The 27,675-nt window shown below is 39.0% G+C and overlaps 1 protein-coding gene across 9 annotated transcripts in view; it reads left to right on the plus strand.

Annotated features, from left to right (window-relative positions):
• Window positions 1–27,675, plus strand: part of smpd3 (sphingomyelin phosphodiesterase 3) — a 310,905-nt gene that overhangs the window by 147,276 nt on the left and 135,954 nt on the right. For 2 of the 9 annotated variants that reach the window (XM_072547759.1, XM_072547764.1), the window contains one exon: window positions 12,329–12,361. The exons of 5 other annotated variants lie outside the window; for them this stretch is intronic. The gene's annotated coding sequence lies outside the window, so the exon portion shown is untranslated. Of the gene's footprint in view, window positions 1–4,934; window positions 4,955–12,328; window positions 12,362–24,495; window positions 24,515–27,675 lie in introns of those variants that run through there. 2 more of the 9 variants (XM_072547766.1, XM_072547767.1) reach the window with 2 other exon arrangements.

Below are 27,675 nucleotides of genomic sequence, written 5' to 3' on the forward strand. Positions count from 1 at the left end.
ACAGTTAACTACACATCCTCCTCTAACATGTTTTCCATCATTCAGCTCAGTAATGTTGTTTTTATTTGGATCCATTCTTACCAATCTTATTTTAGCCAGATTTTCTCTTTTTACTGTGTCAATATTTTCAAACCATGCTTAAAACCCACTTTTTTGTCCAAAAATTTGATAATACTTCCCAATATCTTTCTTTGGATTTTGAATTATTGTGTTCCTTTGAAGTGCCTTGAGCTGCTTTTCTACATTAAAGGTGCCAATATACAGGTAAATATAAGTTGCTGTTGCTTCTTTTCATCTCTATCCATGTCGAGAACTTTTACATTTCCAGCATTCAGTGCTGCACTTTGGGTATCATGATACTGAGACATGATAGGTAAGATTTAAAAGACATCTGGATGTGTGTGTGGACGGGAAGGGTTTGGAGGGATATGGGCTGGGTACTGAGAGGTGGGACTAGATTGCGGTGGGATATCTGGTCGGCATGGACGAGTTGGTCCGAAGGGTCTGTTTCCATGCTGTACATCTCTATGACTCTGTGATTCTAATCTGCTCTTCACTGGCAGCAATGTGCATTCAGAGGCCACGTCTTTAAGTACAATGCATTTCATGTAACATTCTGCTAGTGTGGGAGCGGTATGTGTATAAAATCAGAGAGTTTATAGTGAAAGGAAAATTCCCAAGGATCACTAGAATATCTGGGAAACTAGACTAATAAGGAAAGTTACAGATGTTCAGAAGTTATTCCTAATGTTGTGAATCTATAAAATCATGTACTACATTTCACACATTATTCTCCATTTATTTGATGTATCTTTGAAAGATTTCAGGCAGCTACAAACAGGCCACCATTTTTATTCTATTAATAGTAGACCTAACACTGAGTCGGTAAATACACTCTTTGTAAATAATGATGATGATGGAGGTGACCAGGTCAAGTTGACTGAATTCCAGGGACCAAGTACAATTACATTTTATTTTATTATATTCTATGACCTTTTCTAGTGTTTTAAGAATTGAGTTACTTGTGTGCATTGTTCTGTGAAACTTGTGTACGGTTAGTCTTCATGTTTCTTATATTATTCTTTCTTTTTTGATGACCATCTGTCTTGTTAAATAGCAATAGCCGTGGTTCAAGAGACCCACAACAGTGGCATCTGTTGCAATAGGCTGAGAAGGTGCAGGAATTACTAGCTACTATTTTCTCCTGACCTTCTTCTCAGCTACTTAAGCTTACAGTTTCTCTTTGCCTTTCTCATTCTGACAGTAAACCTTTAGAAGTCCAGCTGTTGGCAACAGTCTCCCAGTTGCTTGTTTTGATGTCCATCATCTTCATATTTCATTTATGTGTATTTTAGTGACAGAGATATGAATGAGACTACCAGCAGGTAAAAACTTAATAGCTAATCATCTTAAAGATATAGATTTGTCATCCATTCAATGAACATGGCCAATCTAAAACAGAGCCTTTGGTTTCAAATGAATGCTTGTTATGTTATTCAGATGTATATAAAGGCATCTAATTAACCATCAGGTGCCAAATAACTAACTCCAGCTGGTGTCATCTTGCATTACCTCTGGGTGTTTAAAATCGTAAGAGATACAAACGAACAAAAGTGGAGTAATTTATACAGCTATATATAAAATGTAGCTTTTATGTCCAGTCTTTTTTTTGGGGGAGGGAGATAGGTGAGGCCCTTATTTTAACATCTCATCTGAAAAGTGGCACTTGTGACAATGAAAACTCTTTGCGTACAGCATTGAGTATATGTACTATTTATTATATATGTTATATAAAATGTGCATATCTAGATTATGCATTGAAACATCTATAATGGGGTTTGAAGAACTATAAGAAATGAGAATGCTACCATTGAATAAAGATTGATATGCAAGATCTAATCACATTCATGCATTTAGGAAAACATAATTATTTCAGGAACACACATTGGCAACATTGCATTTGTGCAGCAGAATATGTAAATTAATTCAATATGTGCACATCAAAACACACACATTAATTAAAATACATCTCACGGAATCACAGAATTGTGATGGCCCTGAAGGAGGCCATTCAGTCCATCGTATCTGTACCATCTCATTGAACAAGCATCATTACCTAGTGTGATCTCCCATTTTCTCCCAACCTTCCACACTATTTCTGTTCAGATATTCACTTACTTCCCCTGAAATGCCTCAATTGAATCTGCCTCCACCACATGTTCAGGCAGTGCTTTCCATACCCTAAATCCTCACTGTGTAAAAATGTTGCTTCTCATATCACCCTTAATTCTTTTGCATGTGACTTTAAATCCCTGCCATCTTGTTGTTGTTTCTTTTAAGAGGAATTTATTAATTATTGATTAATTTATCAAGATATTAAATTACTGAAGTATATATTAATTATTAATAAATATATTTACTTCAAGTCCTAAACACACCTAGTCATTCCAAAAAAAAGTAATCTGCTGTATAGATTGTCATTTATAGATTCAGCCTACATTCTAAGAACAAGCAAATACATACAAACTCAAGAAAGTGCATCTCAGAACACAAGCTTTATTACCACAGAAGGCGATAGGTAGATGTGACAAAAACCTCCACAAGTCAATAAAGTTCGAATGTATCGAGCAATTGTTGACACCACAAGCCTTTCCAATAGTTTGACCGGGACTCTGAGTCAGCAGCACATAAGAGCACTAGAGAAATGTCATCATCAATTTCTCTACCACATCTAGATTAATTGATTTCCACCACCCACCTACCACCCACCTACCCCCCGCCAGCCTCTCCCCCCACCATGGAATTCAACGTGTGCTGGAGTCCTTCCTGACTATTTAGACAAAACTCATCAATATCAATTTCAACAGACTGAACACTAGCTGTGTGGTCAAAAACTGTACCCCTACTAGTTCCTTTTCTGTCAAGTCTCAAATGCCCAATCCTCAAGATGGATAACCACAAAGAAACATCGAAGACATTCTGAATCTCTCCTTGAAACACAGTGACTTTGACCTTGAGGACTTGAAGGAACTTGTTACCAATCTTTTAGAAGGGTACCAACTTGTCCATCAAGGTGCATCACTCTGATTTTTCTAAGGATTTTTCGATGGATGCCCAATGGGAATCAACCTAGTTCACCAACATTTTTTAAAATTCTCAGGTCTGAACAAGAATTTAGACCCACAGAGTATCATGAGACTATTCAAAAACTTAAAGAAGTTTTCTTTTAAAAATAAAACTATAAATCAGTACAGAGTTGTCCTATAGAATTACAGGAAGCAAAAAGTGGGGATAAATGAGTATTATTCTGCCTGGCAATCAGTGACTAGTTGTGTACCTCAGGCATCGGTGTTGGGACTTCAATTATTTACAATTTATATAGATGATTTGGAGTTGGGGACCACGCGTATGGTGTCAAACTTTGCCAATGACACTAAGATGAGTGGCAGAGCAAAGTGTGCAGAGGACTGTGAAACTTTGCAGAGGAACATAGATATATTGAGGAGTAGGCAAAGGTCTGGCAGATGGAATACAATGTTCGTAAATGTGAAGTCATACATTTAGGAGTAACAGCAAAATAGATTATTACTTGAATGGTAAAACATTGCAGCATGCTGATTTGCAGAGGATCCTGTCCTTGTACATGAATCGCAGAAGGTTGGTCTGCAGCTACAACAAGTAATTGGGAAGGCAACTGGAATTTTGTCCTTCATTGTTAAAGGGGTTGAGTTTAAAAGCAGAGAGGTAAAGTTACAGCTGCACAAGGTGCTGGTGAGGCCACACCTGGAGTACTGTGTGCAGATTTGGTCTCCTTACTTGAGAAAGGATGTACTGGCACTGGATGGGGTGCAGAGGGGGTTCACTAGGTTGATTCTGGAGTTGACGGGGTTGGCTTATGAGGAGATGCTGAGCGGATTTGGATTATTTTCATTGGAATTCAGAAGAATGGGGGGATCTTATAGAAACTTACAAAATTATGAAGGGAATTGATAAAATACAAATAAATAGGATGTTTCCACTGATGGGTGAGACTAGGACAAGAGGGCATGTCCTCAAGATTAGAGGAAGCAGGTTTAGAACTGAACTGAGAAGGAACTTGTTCACCCAGAGGGTTGTTAATCATTTGAATTCCTTGCCCAGGGAAGTAGTTGACACTACTTCAGTAATGGCTTTTAAACCTTTTTGAAAAATAAAGGAACTAAGGGATAAGGTGAAAATGTGGGTCAGTGGAACTGAGTCCATGAAAAGATTGGCCATGATCTTATTGAGTGGCGGAGCAGGCTTGAAGGGCCGAACGGCCTACTCCTGCTCCTAGTTCTTATGTTCTTCTGTTCTCCATGTTCAAATGTATAAGCATCAGATATAAATTATATCAGTTTTAATATACAAAGTATGTGTCTGTAATTAAAAATATTTACTGTCTTCTTTCTACACTGGTCTAATTTTTAATTATGTAGCCTGAAATAATGAACATACTTATCTCATCCTAAAGACTCCATTGCTTTCAATGGAGTGATCAGTTCCACTAAAAAGTCTGTGTCCTCTATCTTGTTTTGAACAACTATCATTCAGTTGGAATACAGCTACTTAACAGTATTTCTTGAGACTTGAAAGTCTTGGAGAAGTTAAAAGACCCTCCTTCTCCAGGTATTAATATATTTGTTGTCCTTTGATTGGCTAACACTTTAATTTAGCTTCACTGGTCTTGCCTTCATATGTAATTAATCTTCATATTGGAACAATGAACTGATTAATGTGTTTCTTTAATCTTACTTCAGATACCCCTCATTGTGTAATTTATATAAACTTGCTTTCTAAGTTTTATTCTAACTTGATTTTGATCCATTCTTTGTCATCATTTTGTGTCCACGTTCTTAGGTTAAAGTATGTTTGAAGGCTTTGCATTATTTTTGAACATAAAACACTTTTATGAAGAGTCATCTAACATAAACATGTGAGTTTAAAGTCAGTCCTTATAATTTAACTAATAATTATTGTTAATCTTTCATATGCATTATTGAAATTTAAAGCTGAGTGAATTAATTTCTTTTCTTTAAATGACATTCTGATGGTACTGGTATACATATCTCCATGAGATTACATGTAATTTGCTGAATTTAACAGCAGTTTATATTCTTCAAAATTGCTAGCTTATGTATTTCTTTAAAAGACAACTTTTAAAGGAGCTTTAGCAAAGCCTTTTAAAACGGTTGAATCATCTAAACTTTTCAATTAAAATAAGTTGATGTACACTATCTTAAAATTATCTATTGCCGGTTTACCTAATCCTATGTCAGGGTAAGAAAATAATCAGGAATTCACATGTTACTTCAAAGATAGCTTACTTAAACTTTCATGGATAAACCAGTCAAAAAGTGGTATATTTTTAAAATCCAAAACATCTTAAATCCCAATCCCTTAGGATGAGACAGAGTGCCAACAGAGGAAAGAAAAGGAAAAGAATCCTGCACTCCAGATTCTGTTACCTGAAGGGAAGCCCTGCTCTTATGCTCTCAGATCTGTAGGTTATGAATTGTCCTGTTACTTTCACAGAAAGACCAATGGTGGAAATTCGTGACCCAATGTAAACATCATCCTCAAATTGAAGGATAACTGGCATGATATCTGAGGGTATATTATTCACTGTTAGTGAACTGACCAAGACATAACTGGTCAGTTTGGGAGAAGGTTCTCTGCCAGCTCTCTCTAATGAACAATGATGTGAGACATCTACAGACTTTGATGTGAAATGGAAACAAAATTATCGATGGTATCGATGGAACACTGGTTTTATAGATATTTTCTGTCCAACCAATTCTGATATGTTGTTGTACACCTTTGGAGCAGGTAGGACCTGAACCTGAGCCACTTGGCACAGAGGTAGGGCCACTATCACCACACTTACAAGCACCCTCTTTAAAGTCTACTGCACCTGGTATTCTCATGCATTCCCCCTCCAAATGCCAACCAGGCCTGAGTCTGTTAGCTTTCAAGGTTAGACAAGTTTGGGCATTTTCAGACTGGTTTGGCCATAGTCCAACTCTGGTTTTAAACCCCATAAATCATAATTGTTTCATTAAGTGGTCAGAACTGCCATACTGGCTGATATCTTCAGTGATCAGCTTTTACTACTGCTGGTCTCTGCAAAATAAAGGAGGCTACAAACCCCAAAACAAAATATATACTTTCTTACAGAAGCAAACTATTTCAAATGCTGGAAATCTGAAATTAAAAATGGAAAATATCAGAAATATTCAGCAGCTCAAGGAAAATCTATGGAGGGCTAATGTTTCAAGCCAAAGATCTTCCATCAAAACTGGGAAAAATTAGAAATATATTAGGTTTTAAGCAGGTGAAATATGGGAAGATTGAAAAAGAACAAAAGGAAGGTTTCTGATAGGATAACTCCAAACTTCTACTTTGTTTCACTACCTCTCTGCCTGGCCTGATGATTGGATCCAGCATTATCTGTTTTTCTTATGTGCACCTGCCTTGTGCAGGGAATAACGTGTATTGCTGCTCCCTAAGATACACCATTTTTACTATGTCTAAGTTGAAGGACTATTACAGCTCCACTTCTCTGGTAGGCCTTGGGTGAAAACATGATACCACACATCCAGCTGATGGTGAAAAAAACATTTTTGTTAAGTTGTGAAATGAAACACAGTTTGAACACAGCATCAACTGTTGATCAACAGGCTCAATCAGCAGGCTCTCTGATGTCAGCATTTCCCAAGACGTATGCTGCTCCTGGAAATTTACTAGATTTGATTATTGAAAGAGCTATAAAACCTTTAATCTGTAGATCAAACATTAAGATACTACCCAATTGTGCGTTAGTCCATAATATGTGGTCACTAGTTGGATATCATGCTGAGCCAGTTCTATTTGCAGCAGCAAAAACAGTCTCAGTAATGATAGCTGAATTAAGTAGGCCTGCAGGACATTTATTAAGCTCTGTCCATGAACTGGCAATGCTTCCATTCCCTTCTGTGGAAAATTTCCCCAACGACACGTTAGTGAAAGGCTGTGATGAGAGAGCATAAACAAGGGTTCTTTACCATAATTTCCCACATTCAGCTTTGACTTGAGTCAAAGACTACCCTCTGCTCAACACGGCCACACTAAACTACTGCCAGCACAAACTGTGATAACACATCATATGAAATGAACTTGTGAAAGAAGGTCAGGTATTTAAGGCAAATACTGTGCAGGTTAAATATTGCACATTTGTAGTTAGGATGCAAAGGTATCAGGCATGAATGAAATAGATATATGACTTCCAATTTTACCTCTACTAATCCATTGTCTTAATTCGATCCAATCAAAGAATTACTTGTTATTTGCAACAAAGACAGTTCTAATATCAGGGCGTATCATTTCATATGTCTACAGATGAAATACAATGTGATGTATCACATGTTTTCCAGGCATTAAGATCAAAATCTGACTATGCTATTAGAATATTACACCATCATCATCCACAATAACACACAAACAGTGTATCACCAGTCAGCAGTGGCAACATTGTGATTGTATTACTGGACTAATTTTCCAGAGACCTGAACTGATGATTCAGAGAAATTAATTCAAATCCCACTGTGGCAGCTGGGGAATTTAAATTCAGTTAATTAAATAAATCTGGAATAAAAAGCTAGTCAGGTAATGTTGATAATCGTGATCAGGAAACCATAAGGTTGTTGCAAAAGCCCATCTGTTTCTGCTGCACTCACCCAGCCTGGTCTTTATGTGACTCCAATGATATGGTTGAATCTTAACTGCCCTCTGAAACAATCTAGTAGGCCACTCAATTTTTTTAAAAAGCTATGAAAATGTATAATAAGAAAAAGATCTGTAGACTATCCAGCACTAACCAAACAAAGCACATTAAACCCAGTTAATCCTGCAAATCCCTCATTAACATTTAAGGATCTAGGCCAATATTAGACAAGCTGACCCACAAAATCGTCAAGCAACAGTCTGACAGATTGATAATAACTGTAGCATACTTATCAGTCAACATCCCAGAATCCTCCATCACCACCTGAAGTGGCAGCACAATGGCAGACTGTTTGGAGGACATGGCCCTTGGAATTCTCAATGTTGATTCTATATCTCATGAAATCGAAGGCATTTTGTCAAACAGGGGCAAGGAAACCTCCTACTGATTACCATCAAGCTTTCCTTCCCCAGCCACTGTATCCATAATCCTTCACAGTGAAACCACTCAGTTTAAGTTGGAAGTAGGAATGTACTTTGGTTGATGAATTTCAATGTCCATCAACACCAGTTTTTCAATAACAAAACTGCAGATTAATTGGCTTAATACAGAAGGGTGGACCCATGTCAAGTGACTGGCAAAGCAAAATTAAGTGAACAATCTCACCAAGCTATCATTCATACCAATTCAGTCATTTGTGATACATTCATTACAAAACAAATAAATTGATACCACACGTTGCAGTAATTCATTATGATATGGCAGCCCTTGTAGAAATATGCTTACAGGATAGCAAAGAGTAGACCCTGAATATTGAGGGCACATAACATTCAAGAATAATTGAAAGTTATGTTAATCAAGGAAAGCATTTGTGAAATGGTTAGTGATGACCTTGGTTCAGCAGATCAGGATTAGAATCAGGCTGGAAGGAGATGAGGAAGAGTAAGGGAAAGAAGTCACTAGTGGGAGTGATCGACAAGGTACTAGCAATAACCACAATGTGGGATAAAGCATACAAGAAATATTGAGAGTTTATGAAAAATGGATGAGAACAACAGTAATGGATGACTTTGATTCATATATAAATTAGAAAAATCATAGTGATAGTAGTCGCCTGAATAAGGAGGTTGCAGAATGTTTTTGAAGTAATTGCTTAGAGGAGAATGTTGTGGAACTGACTAGAAAACCAAATGTATTAGTCTTGATCTTGTGTTTTTTTTTAAATTAGCTTGTTTTTCTAATCAACCTGTTCACAGATGATTTTACACACCCCTAGAACAGGTGAGACTTGAACCCAGGCCTCCTGTTTCAGGAGTAGGGACACTACCACTGCACCACAAGAATGTTTCTTGGTATTGTGGAGTAGCAGAATTAATTAGTAACTAGTTAAGTTAATTAATTTGTTTTCTAGATCTCCCCAAAAGTGGAAAACTGGGACATGGTAGGTGGTAACTCAACAAGACTGCATGCAAGAGAATAAAATTGCTGTCAAGAAAAAGGCTACTTCCTGATTAACTGCCTAGCTAAAGTCCACTTAATATGGATGATGTGCATGTGCTATGCATAGGAACTTTCATGTTGCCTGCTCTATTGTGCAGCTTTGGAAGACTTTCTTTCTTCTTTAATCACAACGTGATTATTTTACACGGACTGCGGTGTTTGAAGAAGGTGGTGCAATATAACATCTTTAAAAGCAGTCAAGAATTGACAATAAATTATGTTGCCAGTGATTTCTAAATCCAATAAATAAATCAAATTATGTGAAACAGCAACCTATCCGAATTTAGTTATCTCTACGTTTAAAAAGAATCTAAAAAATGTCATCAAAGAAAACACCTTAAAACTTAAATCATAAATGAGTTCAGGAGAACTGTCTGTTAGTCTGCAGATGATATGAAAATTTGCAGAGATGTTAGGACTTCAGTGAGAGATGTAGGACACAAACAGGTCTAGATTAAGTGGTGGAATGGGTCCCAAATGAATAGCAATCATTTACTGCAGTTAAATGTATGGAAGAGTAGATCTAATGCCAATCATGTGGACTCTGCAGCGATACAAACCTAAATCTTTCCACATTTATAACTGGAGCTGTAAGTCTGTAGCAATAACAAACAAATGGCATTGTATTGTTTGACAAATCAAAAAACTATGCATTGTCCCTATAGAAGAGGATTGGTCTCTTTTAGAATAATGGCATGGTTCACTTTAGTCCATTCCTGATCTGAGGGCCTGGAAAAGGTTCAGAGGAGGCCAATAAGATAATAACTTTTTAAAAAGGTCCTCAGTTGTAACAATGAATTTTCTACTCTTAAAAGAAAATGTTAGACCCCATTTTTACATCTCATCCAAAATTCAGCACTTCAGACAGTGCAGCAGTCCATCATCATTGCATGTACATTGCACCTTAATTATGTGCTCAAATCTCTGGACTGCGGTGGCAATTCATCATTTTCTGGCCACAGAGGTAAAATTGTTCCCACTGAGCCGAAACTAACAGAAGTGTGCACTCTAGTGCTCCTGAGTGTATGGCCCTCCTTGATTCAGAAATTCTCTGTATTTCTGATATTAAACAAAGTAATTGAGATAAATCTCTCCCTGGAACTGTAATCTATATCACTTCGTAGTGTGCTCTGTGAATCTATGAACACTTCTCATCTATCATGGCTTTTTGATATCTTATGCTCTGCTGGCACAATATCTACTACAGTGAACTTCACTCTTTTGCTGAAACAAACCAAATAGATATTTGAGCAGGCATCCAGTATTACCATGGTAACCCTGTGAAGGAAATAGCTGTGTGGAATTGAGTGCTTGCTAGCTGCCGGTGGGATACTCAGTGCTGCTCATTTGCTAGATGTGTGTGGGTTCAAGGACCAAAAGGCATTAGCTTTGAGGGCACTTCTTTTTATTTTTAAGTATTTCTTTAGGGATCAATTGGTAGGAGGTAAACAGATAGCAGTGTGTGATAGCAAGCTTTTTAATAAGCAGATACACAAGGCTGGTGTGCAGCCTCATTCACAGATGGGTTCAAACTCTGCACTCAGTCTAGGCTCATTGACATTCTATAAACATGTCAGATGTAAACCAGAATTTATACTCAATGTTACAATTGACTCAAATTTAAAGACTGGGATTTTAGGCCTTGGAGATAATCAACCTGTTCAAAGATGTTATTAAACACATCTGCAGCAAGTGGGACTTGAGCGTAGGGCTCTTGTGGTACAGACAAGAAAGCTTAATTATGTAATCCAGAGTCTATACGGCAGTTAACACAGTTCCTCACCCACACAATCACTGTCAAATATTCAACTGCATGCATCCACACACATTTATTAAAATACCTTGCTCATTCTCAAAATCGTTTATACATGCACTCAGTCTCATATCCTCACTCATCCTGACTCTCCTATATAGTTACAGAAGTATGTTTTCACCATGCCAATCTCATATAGGCTCATACATGCACAAGCACCATGGTCATCTAAAATTCTCATGTGCAATCAGACTCAGTAAATATGCTACTATGTTCACTTCTCACTCAAGTGCATTTACACTCAGTGCTCCATACATTTGTTCACTCTCACTTTCAAATATGTTCTCTTTATTCAGTTTCACTCAGTCACATAGACCACACAAAATACACACAATTCCTCATACATTTTCATTTTGATACACTTAAAAACATGCTCATGAAAATGTTCATAAACACATTTCCATTTTAACACTTACACAGAAACTCGCCCTCACTAACAGCTTCATATTTCCATTCTGCATTCACATAAACATGTTTATACAGATGCTCGTGTAGACAGACACTTACACACTTCACTCACCATGTCCACTACAGATAAACATGTATAGTTATTTGCACACAGGGATACACAAACCAACCTTCAAACATCAATACACACTCATATACACATTGCATGCTCATGAACTTACACATGCAAACATTCTGAACTGACACATTAATTCAAACAGACTAAATGCAGATTTACTGACACACATAATTGCATCCTGCACATGCCATGGATTGAGGCAGACAGTCATGAAAACATATTCACATGCACATGTATAACACTCAAATTATACTTTTTGTAAATAACATTACCATTGTATGGAGACCAGATCTGATGCCTGCTCAAGTTTATAACTGCTCATGGAATAGATTGATAGGTATCTGAATAGCTACCGGATGTGATCTGGTATTTACATTTATACTAAATAGAATTTCAGAAATGAGTTTGCAGCAATGAACACAGAATGATCAAGTTTAACATAATTTGGGACTCAATTATGTCAATCATTCAAAGTCAATTTTGTAACGAAATTCAAAGGGATAAGGGAAGAATTGAAACAGATGGATTGGAAGATGATGTTTGTTGACATGTAAATACAAGACAAATTGATCTAATTTCCCTCTACACAAAAAGAGATACACAAGATTAACAGTAGAAAAAGAAAAAATATCAAGGAAAACTGTTCATTAGTACAAGTCTGGACCAAAGAGGTTGATGAATTGTTTTCTTTTAATTTCTTTCTATTCTTTTTAAATATTTGCCAATGAAACATGGCTGTTTGTATACCAATACTGTCTTTCATTCACAGGTTGAGAATGTGCTCCTTTTGGAATCTTTGAAGGTAATGTTTTTCATTGTTACTTTCCTTTTAACAAGCAAACTTGTAGAGAAAGGCGAGTGAAAACCAGATCCCTGTACGAGATATTTTCTGATACCTTCACACTGGAGCGAGATACAAGGATTGTTGAGGCTTTCTCTGCAGACTATATGTTTCTGGCTGCACATAATCCATGGTCACCTGGTCAAGATCCAATAAAAAACATTGTTGTCAATAAATTGTCCAGTTGCTTTATCCTGCCTACCTTTGCTCTCACAGTTCCAAGGGAAAGCAACATTGTATTTAAATCCTAAGTTCTGGCAAACATGATTTTTAAAATTGCAGCCATCTCTTGCTACAGTCTTCTTATGGTCTTTACAAATTATTCAAAACCAAATTCAACAGATGAATCTTGACAGACCTAGACAAATGCAGAGGCAAAGCACCATAACTATAATTTCTCAATAATACTATTTGCAATAGTAAAAGGATAGTCTTAGAAAAGGTAAGAACATTAAAAGATGCAACTGTCCTTGAAACGGAGATGTGCATGTTAAGAATGTTCTGAATAATAGCTTCATCTATGTATTCACAAGGGAAAGAACAAAGAACATGCAATCCTACAAGAGTTCCACAGCATGATTTAAAATTTCATTATAAACAATACAGAGGATTAAACAGATGTTGAAAGTGGAAGGTAAATCAATCCCATGAGTCTGATAGTATTTGTCCCAGAGTGGTGAGAAAAACTAGTCAAGAACTGGCAATCGTTATGAAAAGGTTGTTAGACTCTGGGGAGCTATCAATTGGTTACAGAAGAAAAGAATTCAGTTGTCCATATTTAAAAGGAAGCCAGAACAGACCCAGGCAACAACAGACCCATTATTCTTACTGCTAAGCAATTGGTTATCAGGAACAATCTAGCACTTGTGTTGCTCTGAGCTCCACATAAAACTTAAGGACCATCGTTGATTGGCACATACCGCCCAACCTCATCAACTAATTGGCGTGTATATACCTGGATCTCTAATTGGCCTTGCCAGCCTCTGAGCCAGCTTCTCATTGTGTGCTCCTCGGTGTGTGACCCAATGAGTCAACAATTGAGACTGACAGACCAATTTGTTGTGACTTTGCCATTGGCCTCAGTAGACAGGTGCAACAGCACAGCACTGAGATCACACCTTAATTTGGACATGAATAAATTTCCAGGCCTGGTTGATGCTCAGGTTTTATCAATTAATAACAGTCTACACGAGAGTTCAGTGGTTGAAGCCACATTGTTTTCAGGCAGGAACAGGATTCAGGTGGCTGCACAGTATTGTTGAGGACCTGAGCTGTGTGTCTTAGAATTAAGGCTTCTCCTGTGTAGCAACATTGCCTGAACTACTTCAGTGTAAAAACACCATTAGAATATTCCTCAGTGCTTGCACTCACAACAAGCTGATGTGCCACTAGCGTTCCATATTTGAATGCAGGTGCTGGCAACATCTGTATGGTTCCTTTTGGAAAAATAAACATGAGGACAAATTGCATGCCATTGTCCTCTGTAAAATTGGAACTGAACTCCATGATCATGTATAGTGACGAGTCTCCCGTTGGACTGACTGACAACCCAGCCAATGCATCTGATGTATCCTTACCAGTATTCATGTGTATGCCAACCCATTAGTGTTGTGAACTGAATCCTCTATTTCTACTGTATTTGTTTTCCAAAATCTCATTCTACGGCAAGCTGCTAAATTAATAATCTTTTCATCATCATTTAGTTGTAATTGATTCATGTTTGATGATACAGAAAGTGCCTTTTTTCTTTTGAAAAGTTGCTGCTTGAGGTTCCCTTCAGGTGTAATATTAAAGGGTTCCTCACCAGAGTCATAGAAGTTACATTCACAGTAATGTTAGGTTATATGTCCTGTTTTTAAAAATTACATAGTGTAATTAAAATTTCAACATATCCATAAATCATTTGGGGTCCTCATCCATTGTCATGGTATTCTGACAGGTAACATCGATTTCGCTGCTCGTTGGATGCTGCCTGAACTGCTGTGCTCTTCCAGCACCACTAATCCAGTATATGGTATTCTGACAGTCATCTTCTCCATAAAACTGTTGTTTTTCATGCATTCTTATCTCCATTCTGTATTGGTCATTTCCCCTCTATAACTTGTACCTTGCCCTGCAAGAGAGAAAGCAGAGTGTCTGCTTTTGTTGCACTCGGTCTAAAAGATATGTTTACCCTAGGTGACTGAGGTTTACAAAATCATGAAGGGTATAGACAGGATGGATAGAGACAAGCCTTTTCCCAGGGTGAAGGATTCAATAATGAGACGTCACACTTTCAAGGTGAGAGGTGGAAACTTCAAGGGGGATACACGCGGCAAGTACTTCACACAGAGGGTGGTAGGCGTTTGGAACGCTTTGCCAGCAGAGGTGGTAGAGGCAGGCACGGTAGATTCATTTAAGATACGTCTGGAGAGATGTATGAGTAGGTGGGGAGCAGAGGGATACAGGTGCATGTATGTCGAGGTGGAGAAAGATAGATGTGAGGCTTGCAGAATTTCATTTTGTTTAAGAGTGAGAATCAGCATGTTGGGGTATGAGTCCTGAATGTCAGAGAATACTATTGAGTTGTGGAGAAGTTGTGCATTGAGCAACAAAAATGGTTGGTGATGTGGTGGTTACGAAATGTTATTCAAAGATCCATTTACTAACCTTGACTGCCATTTAAGCCAGTAGACATCTTATTGCATTTCTGTTGAATCCTAGGATCCAGTTCTGGGAGTTGACTTTCGTAGCCACTTCCTCCCACTTCCTTGAGAGAGTGGTTCTTATGAGTATCTTGACTTCCTGTGGGACCATTGTATCTCTCCTTAACATTAGTACCTGAAGTGCAAAATCCAACATTCTGAATCCCTACATCTACCCTAATGATAATGTTACAAGGAATTCCATTATAGCATTTTTTAGTGCAGCTCTGCTTTAAAAAGCATTGTACCTTTAAGAAAGAACAGCTTGCTTGTATTTCATGGTCTGCAGCTCTTGTGTATGTAGCAATGTTGAGAAAGAAAAAGCAGCAGTTAGTGGCCAAATCATTCAGCAGTGATGTTTCAATGAATTTGGTGCCTCACCTACTTTGATATGAACAATTGCAGGTGAACAAAGAAAATTTACAGCACAGGAACAGGCTCTTTGGCCTTCCAAGCCTGCGCCGATCCAAATCCACGGTCTAAACCTGTTGGTCAATTCCTAAGCATCTGTATCCCTCTGCTCCCCACCTACTCATACATCTCTCCAGACGTATCTTAAATGAATCTACCGTGCCTGCCTCTACCACCTCTGCTGGCAAAGCGTTCCAAACGCCCACCACCCTCTGTGTGAAGTACTTGCCGCGTGTATCCCCCTTGAAGTTTCCACCTCTCACCTTGAAAGTGTGACGTCTCATTATTGAATCCTTCACCCTGGGAAAAGGCTTGTCTCTATCCATCCTGTCTATACCCTTCATGATTTTGTAAACCTCAATCAGGTCCCCCCTCAATCTCCTTTTTTTCTAATGAAAATAAACCCAACCTGCTCAACCTCCCTTAATAGCTAGCACCTTCCATACCAGGCAACATCCTCGTAAACCTTCCCTGCACCTTCTCCAAAGCATCCACATCCTTTGGCTAATGTAATGATTCTGATATTATTCTGCCCTCTTTAGGCACAGCATGGTGCAGACATTAGAAAATAAATCATGTAATGCTACTTCAATATGTAAATACCCAAATATGCCATGAGGTTGAGGAGTTGAGAAGTGTCTATGACAATAATCTGCCCCAAAGGGTGATCCTCAGGGTTAAAACATCTTACAGCCTTTTGGTCTTTAGACAAGTATCCCCACTTTCTGAAGACAGCAGAGTTGTGAACTTGGGAAATCCACTGAGGCTTCCATTTTCATCCTGCCTCTCACAATCTCAGGATATCCCAAAGCCCTTTACAGCTAATGAAGTGTTTTTGAATCGTAGTCACAGTTGAAGTTTCAAAATTCATTGGCCAGTTTGTGCACAGCAAATTCCCAGCAATAGTGACAACTAGACAACTTATTTCAATGACACTGCACATTGCCAGGCCAACAGGAATAGCTCTCATGTTCTTCTTTGAAGTAGTGCCATGAGACATTTTAAGTCCCCCTGTAAGGAGTCAGGTTCTCAGTTTAACATTGAAACTATAGTTAGCACTTCTGATGATGCAGTGCTCCCCCAGTATTAATTTGGAGAGCCATAATGGATACCTTTGGTCATGTATCAAGAGTGGGACCATGAGACTGACACATTCTGATACCAAGATAAGAATCCAACCACTGAGTCATAATGGGACACAGTTTTGTGTAAATTAGTGTTGACGATAAAGTGACTTGCATATGCACTAATCTCTCCAGGTTAGTAGTGTAGATACTTTACACACCACTACCTTGATTATTGCAATATACTAAAACCACCCCGACTGTACTTTCTAATGTCTGCACCAGGCTGTGCCTAAAGAGGGCAGAGTAATATCAGAATTTCGCTGACAGTACTATGAGCAGATCATGACTGAAAATCCTGGCACTTTAATTCTTGTTTTTAAGCTCAAAGTGACAGATGCTGCTAGTAAGAAAATGATGATAAAAATATTTTCTTGCTTCCTAATTTTGTTGTTAAACATAAACCATCTCATACACTTAATAAATTAGACAATTAGATTTGGAGGGAACCATGGAGAAAAAGCTATTATTCTCTTTGATATTTCCTTTCATATGGGCCTTTCTCATGTTACTGACACAGAATGCATTCTCCTCCAATCTATCCCATACTAACTTGAATATAGAGATAAATCGTACACTTTTAAACCAGCTCCCTGCTCCATCTTTCTTCATGTCTTCATTGGTTTTGTTCATTCCTTCATCCATTGAATCTCACCAGTGTTCCCTCAGAGATAATCTGTCATTTGTGAATGTGAAGGGGTGGCTTTTGCATTGTGGGGCCAAATTCTATTTGCGATCCTGTGGCCAAGTTGTCAAAAGTATACAACATTCACCATTTTCAAACAGCAAATCAATACAGGTGCAAATGAGAAGTTTTGGTTTACAGAATAAATTGAACTTTTCTCTCCAAATCCCTCTCATTAGTTGACATTTTTAGTGTCTATTCAAAAAGATATTGAAAAATCTACATTTTCTACAGTGCTTCCATTGAATTCTCCTTTTGAAGTTCCTAATCCCTTCATGAATCTGGATGTCTCCCCCCCTACTTGCTGTCCTAGTGGTCAGCCTAGGCATTCCCAGTGCAATCCGTCCAGTATTCTGATTAGACTTGAGAGTAAGTTGTCTATCAATTTGAGTGAAATAGGAGTTGATGGGAAGGGTGAGGGCAGTAACAAATTAAAAATACTATACATGAATGCACGAAGCATTAGAAATAAGATGAATAAGCTTGAGGCTCTTTTGGAAATTGGCAGATACGATATTGTGGGGATAACTGAGACGTGGCTTCAAGTGGACAGGGCCTGGGAAATGAATATTCAAGGCTATACGTGCTATTGTAAGGACAGACTGACGGGCAGAGGGCGTGGGGTGGCCATGTTGGTAAGGGATGATATTCAGTCCCTTGCGTGGGAGGACCTAGAATCAGGGGATGTAGAGTCAGTGTGGATAGAGCTGAGAAATACTAAGGGTAAAAAGACCCTTTTGGGAGTTATCTACAGGCCCCCAAACAGTAGTCTGGATGTCGGATGTAAGTTAAATCAGGAGCTAAAATTGGCCTATCGCAAAGATGTAACTACAGTTGTTGTGGGGGATTTCAACATGCAGGTAGACTGGGAGAATCAGGATGGTATTGGACCTCAAGAAAGAGACTTTGTGGAGTGCCTCAGAGATGGATTCTTACAACAGCTGGTGCTGGAGCCGACCAGGGAGAAGGCAATTCTGGATCTAGTATTGTGCAATGAACCAGAATTGGTCAGGGACCTTGAAGTGAAGGAGCCATTGGGAAGTAGTGACCATAATACAATAAGCTTCAATCTGCAATTTGAGAGGGAGAGGGTACAATCAGAAGTGACAATATTTCAGTTGAATAAAGGGAACTATGGAGCTATGAGGGCTGAGCTGGCCAAAGTTCAATGGTGCAATACCTTAGCAGGGATGACAGTGGAGGAACAATGGCGGATATTTCTGTGTGTAATGCAGAAGATACAGGATCAGTTCATTCCAAAAAGGAAGAAAGATCCTAGGAGGAGGCATGGGTGGCCGTGGCTGACGAGGGAAGTTAAGAAACATATAAAGTTAAAACAGAAGAAGTACAACATAGCAAAGATAAGTGGGAAAACAGAGGACTGGGAAGCTTTTAAAGAACAACAGAGGATTACTAAGAAGGAAATACACAGAGAAAAAATGAGGTACGAAGGTAAACTGGCCAATAATATAAAGGAGGGTAGTAAAAGTTTTTTTTAGGTATGTGAAAGGCAAAAAAATGGTTAAGACTAAAATTGGGCCCTTGAAGACAGAAACAGGGGAATATATTACGGGGAACAAAGAAATGGCAGAAGAATTGAATTGGTACTTCAGATCTGTGTTCACTGGGGAAGACACAAGCAATCTCCCTGAGGTAACAGTGGCTGAAGGACATGAACTGAAGGGAATTTATATTTGCCAGGAATTGATGTTGGAGAGACTGTTAGTTCTGAAGGTTGATAAGTCCCCGGGGCCTGATGGTCTACATCCCAGGGTACTGAAGGAGGTGGCTCGAGAAATCGTGGATGCGTTGGTGATTATTTTCCAGAGTTCGATAGATTCGGGATCAGTTCCTGAGGATTGGAGGGTGGGTAATGTTATACCACTTTTTAAGAAAGGTGGGAGAGAGAATGCAGGAAATTATAGACCAGTTAGTCTGACCTCAGTGGAGGGAAAGATGCTGGAGTCTATTACTAAGGATGAAATTACAACACATCTGGATAGTAGTAACAGGATAGGTCAGAGTCAGCATGGATTTATGAAGGGGAAATCATGCTTGACTAATCATCTGGAATTTTTTGAGGGTGTAACTCTGAAGATGAACGAGGGAGATCCAATAGATGAATATACCTGGACTTTCAGAAAGCTTTTGATAAAGTCCCACGTAGGAGGTTAGTGAGCAAAATTTGGTGCATGGTATTGGGGGCTAAGTACTAACTTGGATTGAAAGTTGGTTGGCTGATAGGAAACAAAGAGTAGTGATAAACAGCTCCATTTCGGAATGGCAGGCAGTGACCTGTGGGGTACTGCAGGGATCAGTACTGGGACCGCAGCTTTTTACAATATATGTTAATGATATAGAAGATGGTATTAGTAATAACATTAGCAAATTTGCTGATGATACTAAGCTGGGTGGCAGGGTGAAATGTGTTGAGGATGTTAGGAGATTACAGGGTGACCTGAACAAGTTAGGTGAGTGGTCAGATGCATGGCAGATGTAGTTTAATGTGGATAAATGTATGGTTATCCAGTTTGGTGGCAAGAACAGGAAGGCAGATTACTACCTAAATGGAATCAATTTAGGTAAAGGGGCAGTACAAATACATCTGGTGTTCTTGTACACCAGTCAATGAAGGTAAGCATGCAGGTACAGCAGGTAGTGAAGAAGGCTAATAGCATGCTGGCCTTCATAACAAGAGGGATTGAGTATAGAAGCAAAGAGGTTCTTCTGCAGCTGTACAGGGCCCTGGTGAGACCACACCTGGAGTACTGTGTGCAGTTCTGATCTTCAAATTTGAGGAAAGACATTCTGGCTATTGAGGGAGTGCAGCGTAGGTTCACGAGGTCAATTCCTGGAATGGCGGGATTACCTTACGCTGAAAGACTGGAGCGACTGGGCTTGTACACCCTTGAGTTTAGAAGACTGAGAGGGGATCTGATTGAGACATATAAGCTTATTAAAGGATTGGACACTCTGGAGGCAGGAAACATGTTTCCGCTGATGGGTGAGTGCCGAACCAGATGACAGAACTTAAAAATACGGGGTAGACCATTTAAGACAGAGATTAGGAGACACTTCTTCACCCAGAGAGTGGTGGCTGTGTGGAATGCTCTGCCCTAGAGGGCCCTGGAGGCCCAGTCTCTGGATTCATTTAAGAAAGAGTTGGATAGAGCTCTCAAGGATAGTGGAATCAAGGGTTATGGAGATAAGGCAGGAAGAGGATACTGATTAAGGATGATCAGCCTTGATCATATTGAATGGTAGTGCAGGCTCGATGCAGAATGGCCTACTCCTGCACCTATTGTCTATAATAGTGGTATGGGTTGAAGGATTATGGGCAGTGTGCAGGGAAATGAAGTTCAGGCTGAAATGAGATCCACCTTGATTGCATTGAATGGCAGAGCAAGCTCAAGGAACTGAATTGCTTAATCCTATTCCTACTTTTTATGTTCTTCTGAGAGAAAACTCATTCTTTAAAGACTGCGGTTGCTGATTATTATTAATGCTTAAAAATGTTAATGAACATCACTTGCTGGTACTGAATATTATTCTTACTGAGAATTACTCATGCTGTAATCAATGACCACAAGGTCAGAGGAGAGAAAGTTTAGCAAATAATTACTTAAGTGTTCAATTCCATTTGCAAGCCCTCAGTTACTGAAACTGCCTACATGCAACAAGAACTAGGCATCATTCGGGCTTCAGCTGATAAGTAGCAAGTAGCATTAATGCTTCACAATTGACAGACAGTGACCATCTCCAAACAATGTCTAAATATTGTCCCATGTTATTTAAAGTCATTGTCATTGCCAAATTTCCCCACCATCAACATTCTTGGAGTCAGTACTAACCAAAAATGTGGTAGCAAACACAAGTCAAAGTCTGTTTTGCAGTGTGTCACTCACCTCCTGACTCACCAATATCTTTTCACCATCTACAATATACAAATCAGGAATGAGAGTACTCTGCTTTTGCAGGAATAAGTTTATTGTATCAGCACGTGTTGCCAACCACTGCCAAGGTGTGCTTGAGAAGCTTGATGCCTCAATCCCCTCTCCTGACTCGGTCTACAAGCCTACTTAGTCTAAAATGGTGGAGAAACCCCACTGGGAACTTTAATGACAAGAAGCACTTGTGTTAAACAAGACGCAGTTTATTACAATGAAAGAAATCATGGGGAAAATAACTTGGCAAGTTGGACAGAATTTTAAAAGGGCCTGAATGATGTAGGCATATAGGAATAGGAGTAGGCCATTCAGCTCCTTGAGTCTGTTTCACCATTCAGTGAGAGTATGCATTGATCTCTAGCTTAACTCGACACACCTTCCTTTGGCTCATATCCTTTAACAACCTTGCTTAATAAAAATTAATCTATCTCAGATTTAACATTAACAACTGGTTGAGCATCCACTGCCATTTGTGGAAAAGTGTGCCAAACATCTACCATAATTTGTCTGCAAAAGTGCTTCCTAATATCTCTCCTGAATGATCTGGCCCTAATTCTCAGACTATGTCTCTTAGTTCTAGATGGGCTAGATTTGTGAAACAATTTTGCAAGGAGTCCAGCAAGGCCTACTTTGACGTTAGGAGCAACTCACTGTATGTTTTAAGCAAGGTCAGTTTCTCACTAGGCAGTGGCGAGTTGCTCTTTAAGGAGGATTATAGCTTGCTTAATGCCCTATTAATGGTACAACTTGCGCCAATAATATTGAGCTTCATATCTAACCAATTTATATGGACAAGCTAGGTGTTGAGATTTTTCATAACGGAAGTCAGAGCGAGGACCTTGCTGCTGGCTGTGAAGAAGCTCCCTCAGTAACACACAGCATCTCAGGACACAATCCACAGACATCAGCTGCCCACACCCAGCATCCATGAACATTGGCATCTGGCTTTTGCTTGCCCCTCACGATTGTCTTGGCACCTTTCCAATCAACTTGTAGAACACTTAAAGTGCGCAGACCCGCAATTCATGTTACCCTGCAACTGTCAAGGGAAGACTGCTGCAAGGATACTGAAAGCACACAGACAGACACTCAGTTCGTGGATTGGACCAGGCTACATCTCAAGGCTGCTGAATTGCTCTCTTTGTACTCACTCACTTATCGTCTACCTGGATGCTCACAGGGTCTCTGCCTTGCTTTACCATGTTGTTCCAGTTAGTGCAATCACACAACAAGCAGCTTGCCTTGCTGATTAGGTGTCTTCAGTCAAAGGGGCATATATTTTGCTGTACAGCAAACTCATGCCTGCATCATGTGTCATTAGCCACTTCTGTGTGGGGGTTGGAGACATCCCCTGGTATCTGCAAGTCAAATGAGAGAGAACGCATAGTGGCCAATCGTTTGATTGTTATGCAATAAATCACAATGACGGTGCAGTTATTGTGAGAGTTGCAGTGGACATAGAATGATATTTACTTGAATGGTGTGACATGGATGTCTTTTTTTTCTTTTATCTAAAGGCTTTTCAGCCTATAACTTCACTTTTCTTTAAGTTTTCCCCTTACTCACCAGGTATTTTAACTTTGCTTTCAGATAGGGCATTAAACTTTGCTCCTATGTCTTTTTGCTCTCTCCAATTTAGATTATTTCTACTCTTCATAGGTACCATTGCAATCTGTAAATACCTGCATGGGTCAATTTAGCTCTTAGTTCACAGTTGCTTATGTGCTTCTCTTACCAGGTCTGAAGTGCTTTTTCCCTTGACTGTGATTTCTGTCTAGTTGAAACTTGCTATGAGTTTGTCTCCTGCAGTCTACTTAATTGTTCAATTTCTTGTGCTGCAGACTATCTGCCGAAGTTGCTGTTAAAGCTTTAACTGGAAATTTCTTCTCTTTGCTGGAATTTGATCTACATAGTTAAACTAAATTCCAATCTACATTGCTGCTTACCATATCATTTTAGCATGCAATTCTAACCATTGCCAACACGAGCTTGGCCATCCCTTCTTCTGACTGGCCACAGGCCCTGCTTGGTCTCATGTGGGAGAAGAAAAATACTATATAGTACAATGAGAAGAGGTTCTTTTCTTAAACAAGATGAAGTTTGTCACAATGATAGCAATGAGGTCCAAATTAATTGATGTGATAGACATTTTTACTAAGATTATTGGTAGGCTTGGGATTACTAGTCTTTTAGGTGCTATGATATTTTTCCTTAGACAAGACCTGCTGGCATTATCAGATTAAGTGGATCATAATGTAGATTCAGCATTAACTCATTCAGAATCACTACCTTGAACAACAAACTTCAATTCCACTATTACCTTATGCCTTATTGTTAACTTGTGATCCCCAATAAAAAGAAGTATGCCAAGATGGAGTTAGGTCAGGCTTCGCTATGATGCTCCTGTTTGCTGAAAAGCTCATTGTTAAATTCACTTATACTAAATAATCAAGGGGATAGGCAATATCTGTGAAATCAAGTTCCAACTAGGAGTCAATACCTTCAAGAAGGGAGAGAAAGAGGAAGAACAGGGAATCCAAGCTGTCTTATTAATGGCTTATTTATGCTGTCGTTAAGATCATAGAACATTGTGCATGACACAGTTTATTTTAATTTATCAATCAGATTGATCGTAGAGTTATTTCACTGCCTGATAACCCACCAGTTGTTCCTGATTATCAGCAGCTTGTTTCTCTGGAGCTGGCCATTTTAGTAGGCTACATGCTGCCACTTCCTTGTGGTGGTATTTACAGTGGTGATTGAAAATGCTGAGCTGAGGTCTGCAGTGGGTGTAGGGCAGGTACATGTTCAACCCTGTGTGGGTTGTGCGGTAACAGCACTGTGCCTGTCTCTTAGCAAGCAGGAAATGAAAAGTAAAGCAAGAACATCCGTTCTCAAAACAGCTTTCTGTTCACGATGGTAACAGTATTTCCAGGCAAGATATGATTAGAAATAACTTCCAGTCTCCTGCAAGATCACTCTACTGACACTTGTAGTATTTCAGATCAGGTATTTCTATGCACAACTTGGTAATTATGCATGTTCAATGCAGAATATTAATCAACAATTACTGGCACCACTTCAAGAGGATGTAGTATACAAAAATGGACAATATCAGCACCTAAGACTCAGAAAAGAACCTCTGATTTGTTTTCACACTGAAAATTCTGCTGGTTTTTGCTTGCACAGTTTGAAGATTTCCGTGATCATTTCAGGGACGTGGAAATTATGCTGTGGTCAGACACCGACAACTGCAGGTGCAGGTAATATTCCATTTCTGAGCTTGCCTTACTTGCGAGTATTACATGAGTAACAGTCCTGGCTATGTTTGCATTGTGGATCGTGAGGTTACTGAGCAGAGATAATGGAAGAGTATTAGAATAGCTGGGGTTGGAAGATTGAGGTGTTTGAGCTGGGTTGGTTGGACATTATGTGGACAGAGTATGTTGCTTGCAGTCTAAAGAGCAAGAGAATGTGTGCAGAGACTAGACACATTTTTGAATGAGGTGAGCTGAGGATCTTTCATTGTCATCTTTCACCTTCTCAAGTAAGCTGTCTCAAAGATTCTTGTTTATGAAGCTACATACATTGACCTCTGTAAGGTGTCATACATGGTGATACCACTCTCTTTCTTCTAAGTCAGAAAATTGGTTATAGCCACAATCCAAAGGTTTGGGTTAACATTGTCCTGTGCAATCCTGTCAGGGTCACTATCTCTCAGATGCAACATTAAACCAAGGCTTCATCCTCTCTCTCTCAAAGGCAGATCAGACTCGAAGCACTCTTTGAAAAACAACAGGAGAGTGTTTCCCAGTATACTGGTCAACATTTCCTCGAAGTTATGTGGGAGTGATTACCCTACAGTGGACAAAAAGGGTGTGTAAAAGAAGTGGTCCCTTAAGCATAGGCTGCTAAACAATGCAAAACAAACAGGCCATGCATAACATAGGTAACTTAGTGGGAGCGTTTATTCTGACCAATGTTTATTTCACAACACCAATTGCAGATGATATCATTGTTTATTCCATTATTGTTTTATGGGAGCTTACTATGCACAAGTTTTTGTCACAATTCCTGCATTACAACAGTGACTACACTCCAAAAGTATTCCAATGACTGTAAACTACCTTTGACATCCTGTGACCGTGCCTCACAGTTCCCCTTCCACACTCCCATCCTATCATTATACAGTTGCTGCAAAGTTTCTGCCAAAATGTGCACTTGGCCCATACTACTGCACAACTGTTTCTGATGCCTTTCCAGTCAACAGGTGATAGAGACATCAGCAAGATAGTCTGTATGATGTCGCAGGCAAGCCTGTAGACGGTGACAAGTTACGCTCATCTAGCTCCTTATTACATCTTTCAGAAACGTCCCAAAGCATTTCATGGAAAAGGAGGTTTTTTTTTAAAAGTATAGTCACTGGTTGTGTGTATAAATGTAGTATTCGGTTTGAGTACTTGCAGCAAGGGAATATTTGGTTCGTCTGCATTTGGTGATGTTGGTTGAAGAAAGAACCAAACACCAGGAAAACACCTTACTGCTTTCCTCCATCTAGAGAATTGGATGCAATTGCACCCAAAGGATAGCATGCTGACAATGTAGTACCTTTAGGGCTCTTCTGGAGTGGCTAGTCTAAAATACAGCCTCAAAAGAGACAATGAAACTTTTAATCCCGTAGCATCTCACTTAGGTGCTGGCACTAAAGATATAGGGATTCTGTAACATATTCCTGAAAAGTTCTTTTGGCCTTTCTCCAGGCTGAACAGTGGAGTATAAGATCATTGGGGATCAAGTCACTGGGACTACGAATTCAGTAAGTGAACACAGAATCAGCTCAGTGTTCAAAAGCATTAGCGGATCCTGCTAGCCCAGTAGATGTTGGTGTTGTGTTATGTCTTAAAGTTAGTATACAATATCTCTTTTAGAGACATGCTCATGACATCATCGCTGTATCATAGTATGTCTCATGATGGTACAAATAAATGGTTCCCTTCAACGAAACAAACCATTCCACAGGGGACACATTTTTTTTTCAGCTAAATTGGCCACTCATAGACATCAGTTACTTGCATTTACTATGGTTACGGTCCCACTGGAGAGTTTGTGGCATTGTGCATATAACAAGCTAAAGAACAATCAAGTGCATTAACGTTTCATATTCCATAATGACATATTATCAAAACCTGCTCAGTTTAAATTATTTCTAACTATCGTGGTCCTTAAATCTGATCCACAAAAGGAATGAACTGACACATAATTGAAAGTCAATGGATCGTAGCAAAATGCCTAATAGAGAAATTTGCAATTTACCTGGTTAATGAGAAACCTGGGCCTGCCGGTGTCCACAGACTCTTTTTGATCCGAGGAGAAATTGATGAGAGGGTCACCTGCAAATGTTGCTCTTCTGGCAAGTACTGCTTTTGGTCATTAGCTTGTTTTATCTTGTCTCAACAAAAAAAAGCACTCAAACGCAATTGCTCAGTCACTATTTAAAACTATCACAAGTTCTTAATTGTGCCTGTGGTCCTCTGTGTTTTAAAATATTTTCAAAATTTAGAATCGAGAGACCAATATTTTGCCTCTACTTTTGATTAATATTGTGAGTTTTTGTTTAATTTTGTTTTCAATTGTTTATGGTGAAATATAGAATCTCCTTACTTTTATACAAAATTTCATGGCACACTTGGGCAGTTCTCATGACATTCCAGTGTGCTACTGGTGGAAACTACTAGTATAAAGGTTCCCATCTCCATCTTGCTGGGGCCACTTTCAGCATGATATGCTGAGGGAAGACTGCAATAGTTTGTAACAGAAGTGCTCAGTACAACACAGTGTTGTAGGTCAGTGATTCTAGAGAAGTTAGTCACTGTGAGACAGCTTTTGTCAGTGCTGTAAATAGGATTGACCTGTCGCAAGGATGGTCTATATGGCAGTCTGACATTAAATGAAAATCCCCATGTAACTGAATTATCTACTCCTGTTTCTATTTTCCTTCCTTCCTTTGTAATCTGAGGAGTAAAGAGCTTCACATTAAACCCTTGGTTTTTATAATGTAGGCATTGAGTACAGAGGGAAATGTTTATGAGCCAATAGGTTTCTATTGAAGCACTGTGTTCAACTCTTGAGCATCACATTTTAGGAATGATGTCAAGATCTTTAAGAGATGGTACTCTATGAATCTGCTGCTGTTGTTCTAGGTGGTAGGGTCATGGATTTGGCAGATGATATTAAAGGAGACTTGGTGAATTACTACAAAAATTTGTATATGATAGACTGCTGTCCCTGGATATCAATGACAGAGGGAATAAATATTTAGGTGCCAATTATGCAGCTTTGTTGTGGATTGTGTTGAGCTTCTTGAATAATTTTGGAACTATACTCATCTAAATAAGTAGAGTATTCCATCACACTTCTGTCTTCT

Source organism: Chiloscyllium punctatum, chromosome 26, assembly GCF_047496795.1.
Source record: "Chiloscyllium punctatum isolate Juve2018m chromosome 26, sChiPun1.3, whole genome shotgun sequence".
NCBI lineage: Eukaryota > Metazoa > Chordata > Chondrichthyes > Orectolobiformes > Hemiscylliidae > Chiloscyllium > Chiloscyllium punctatum.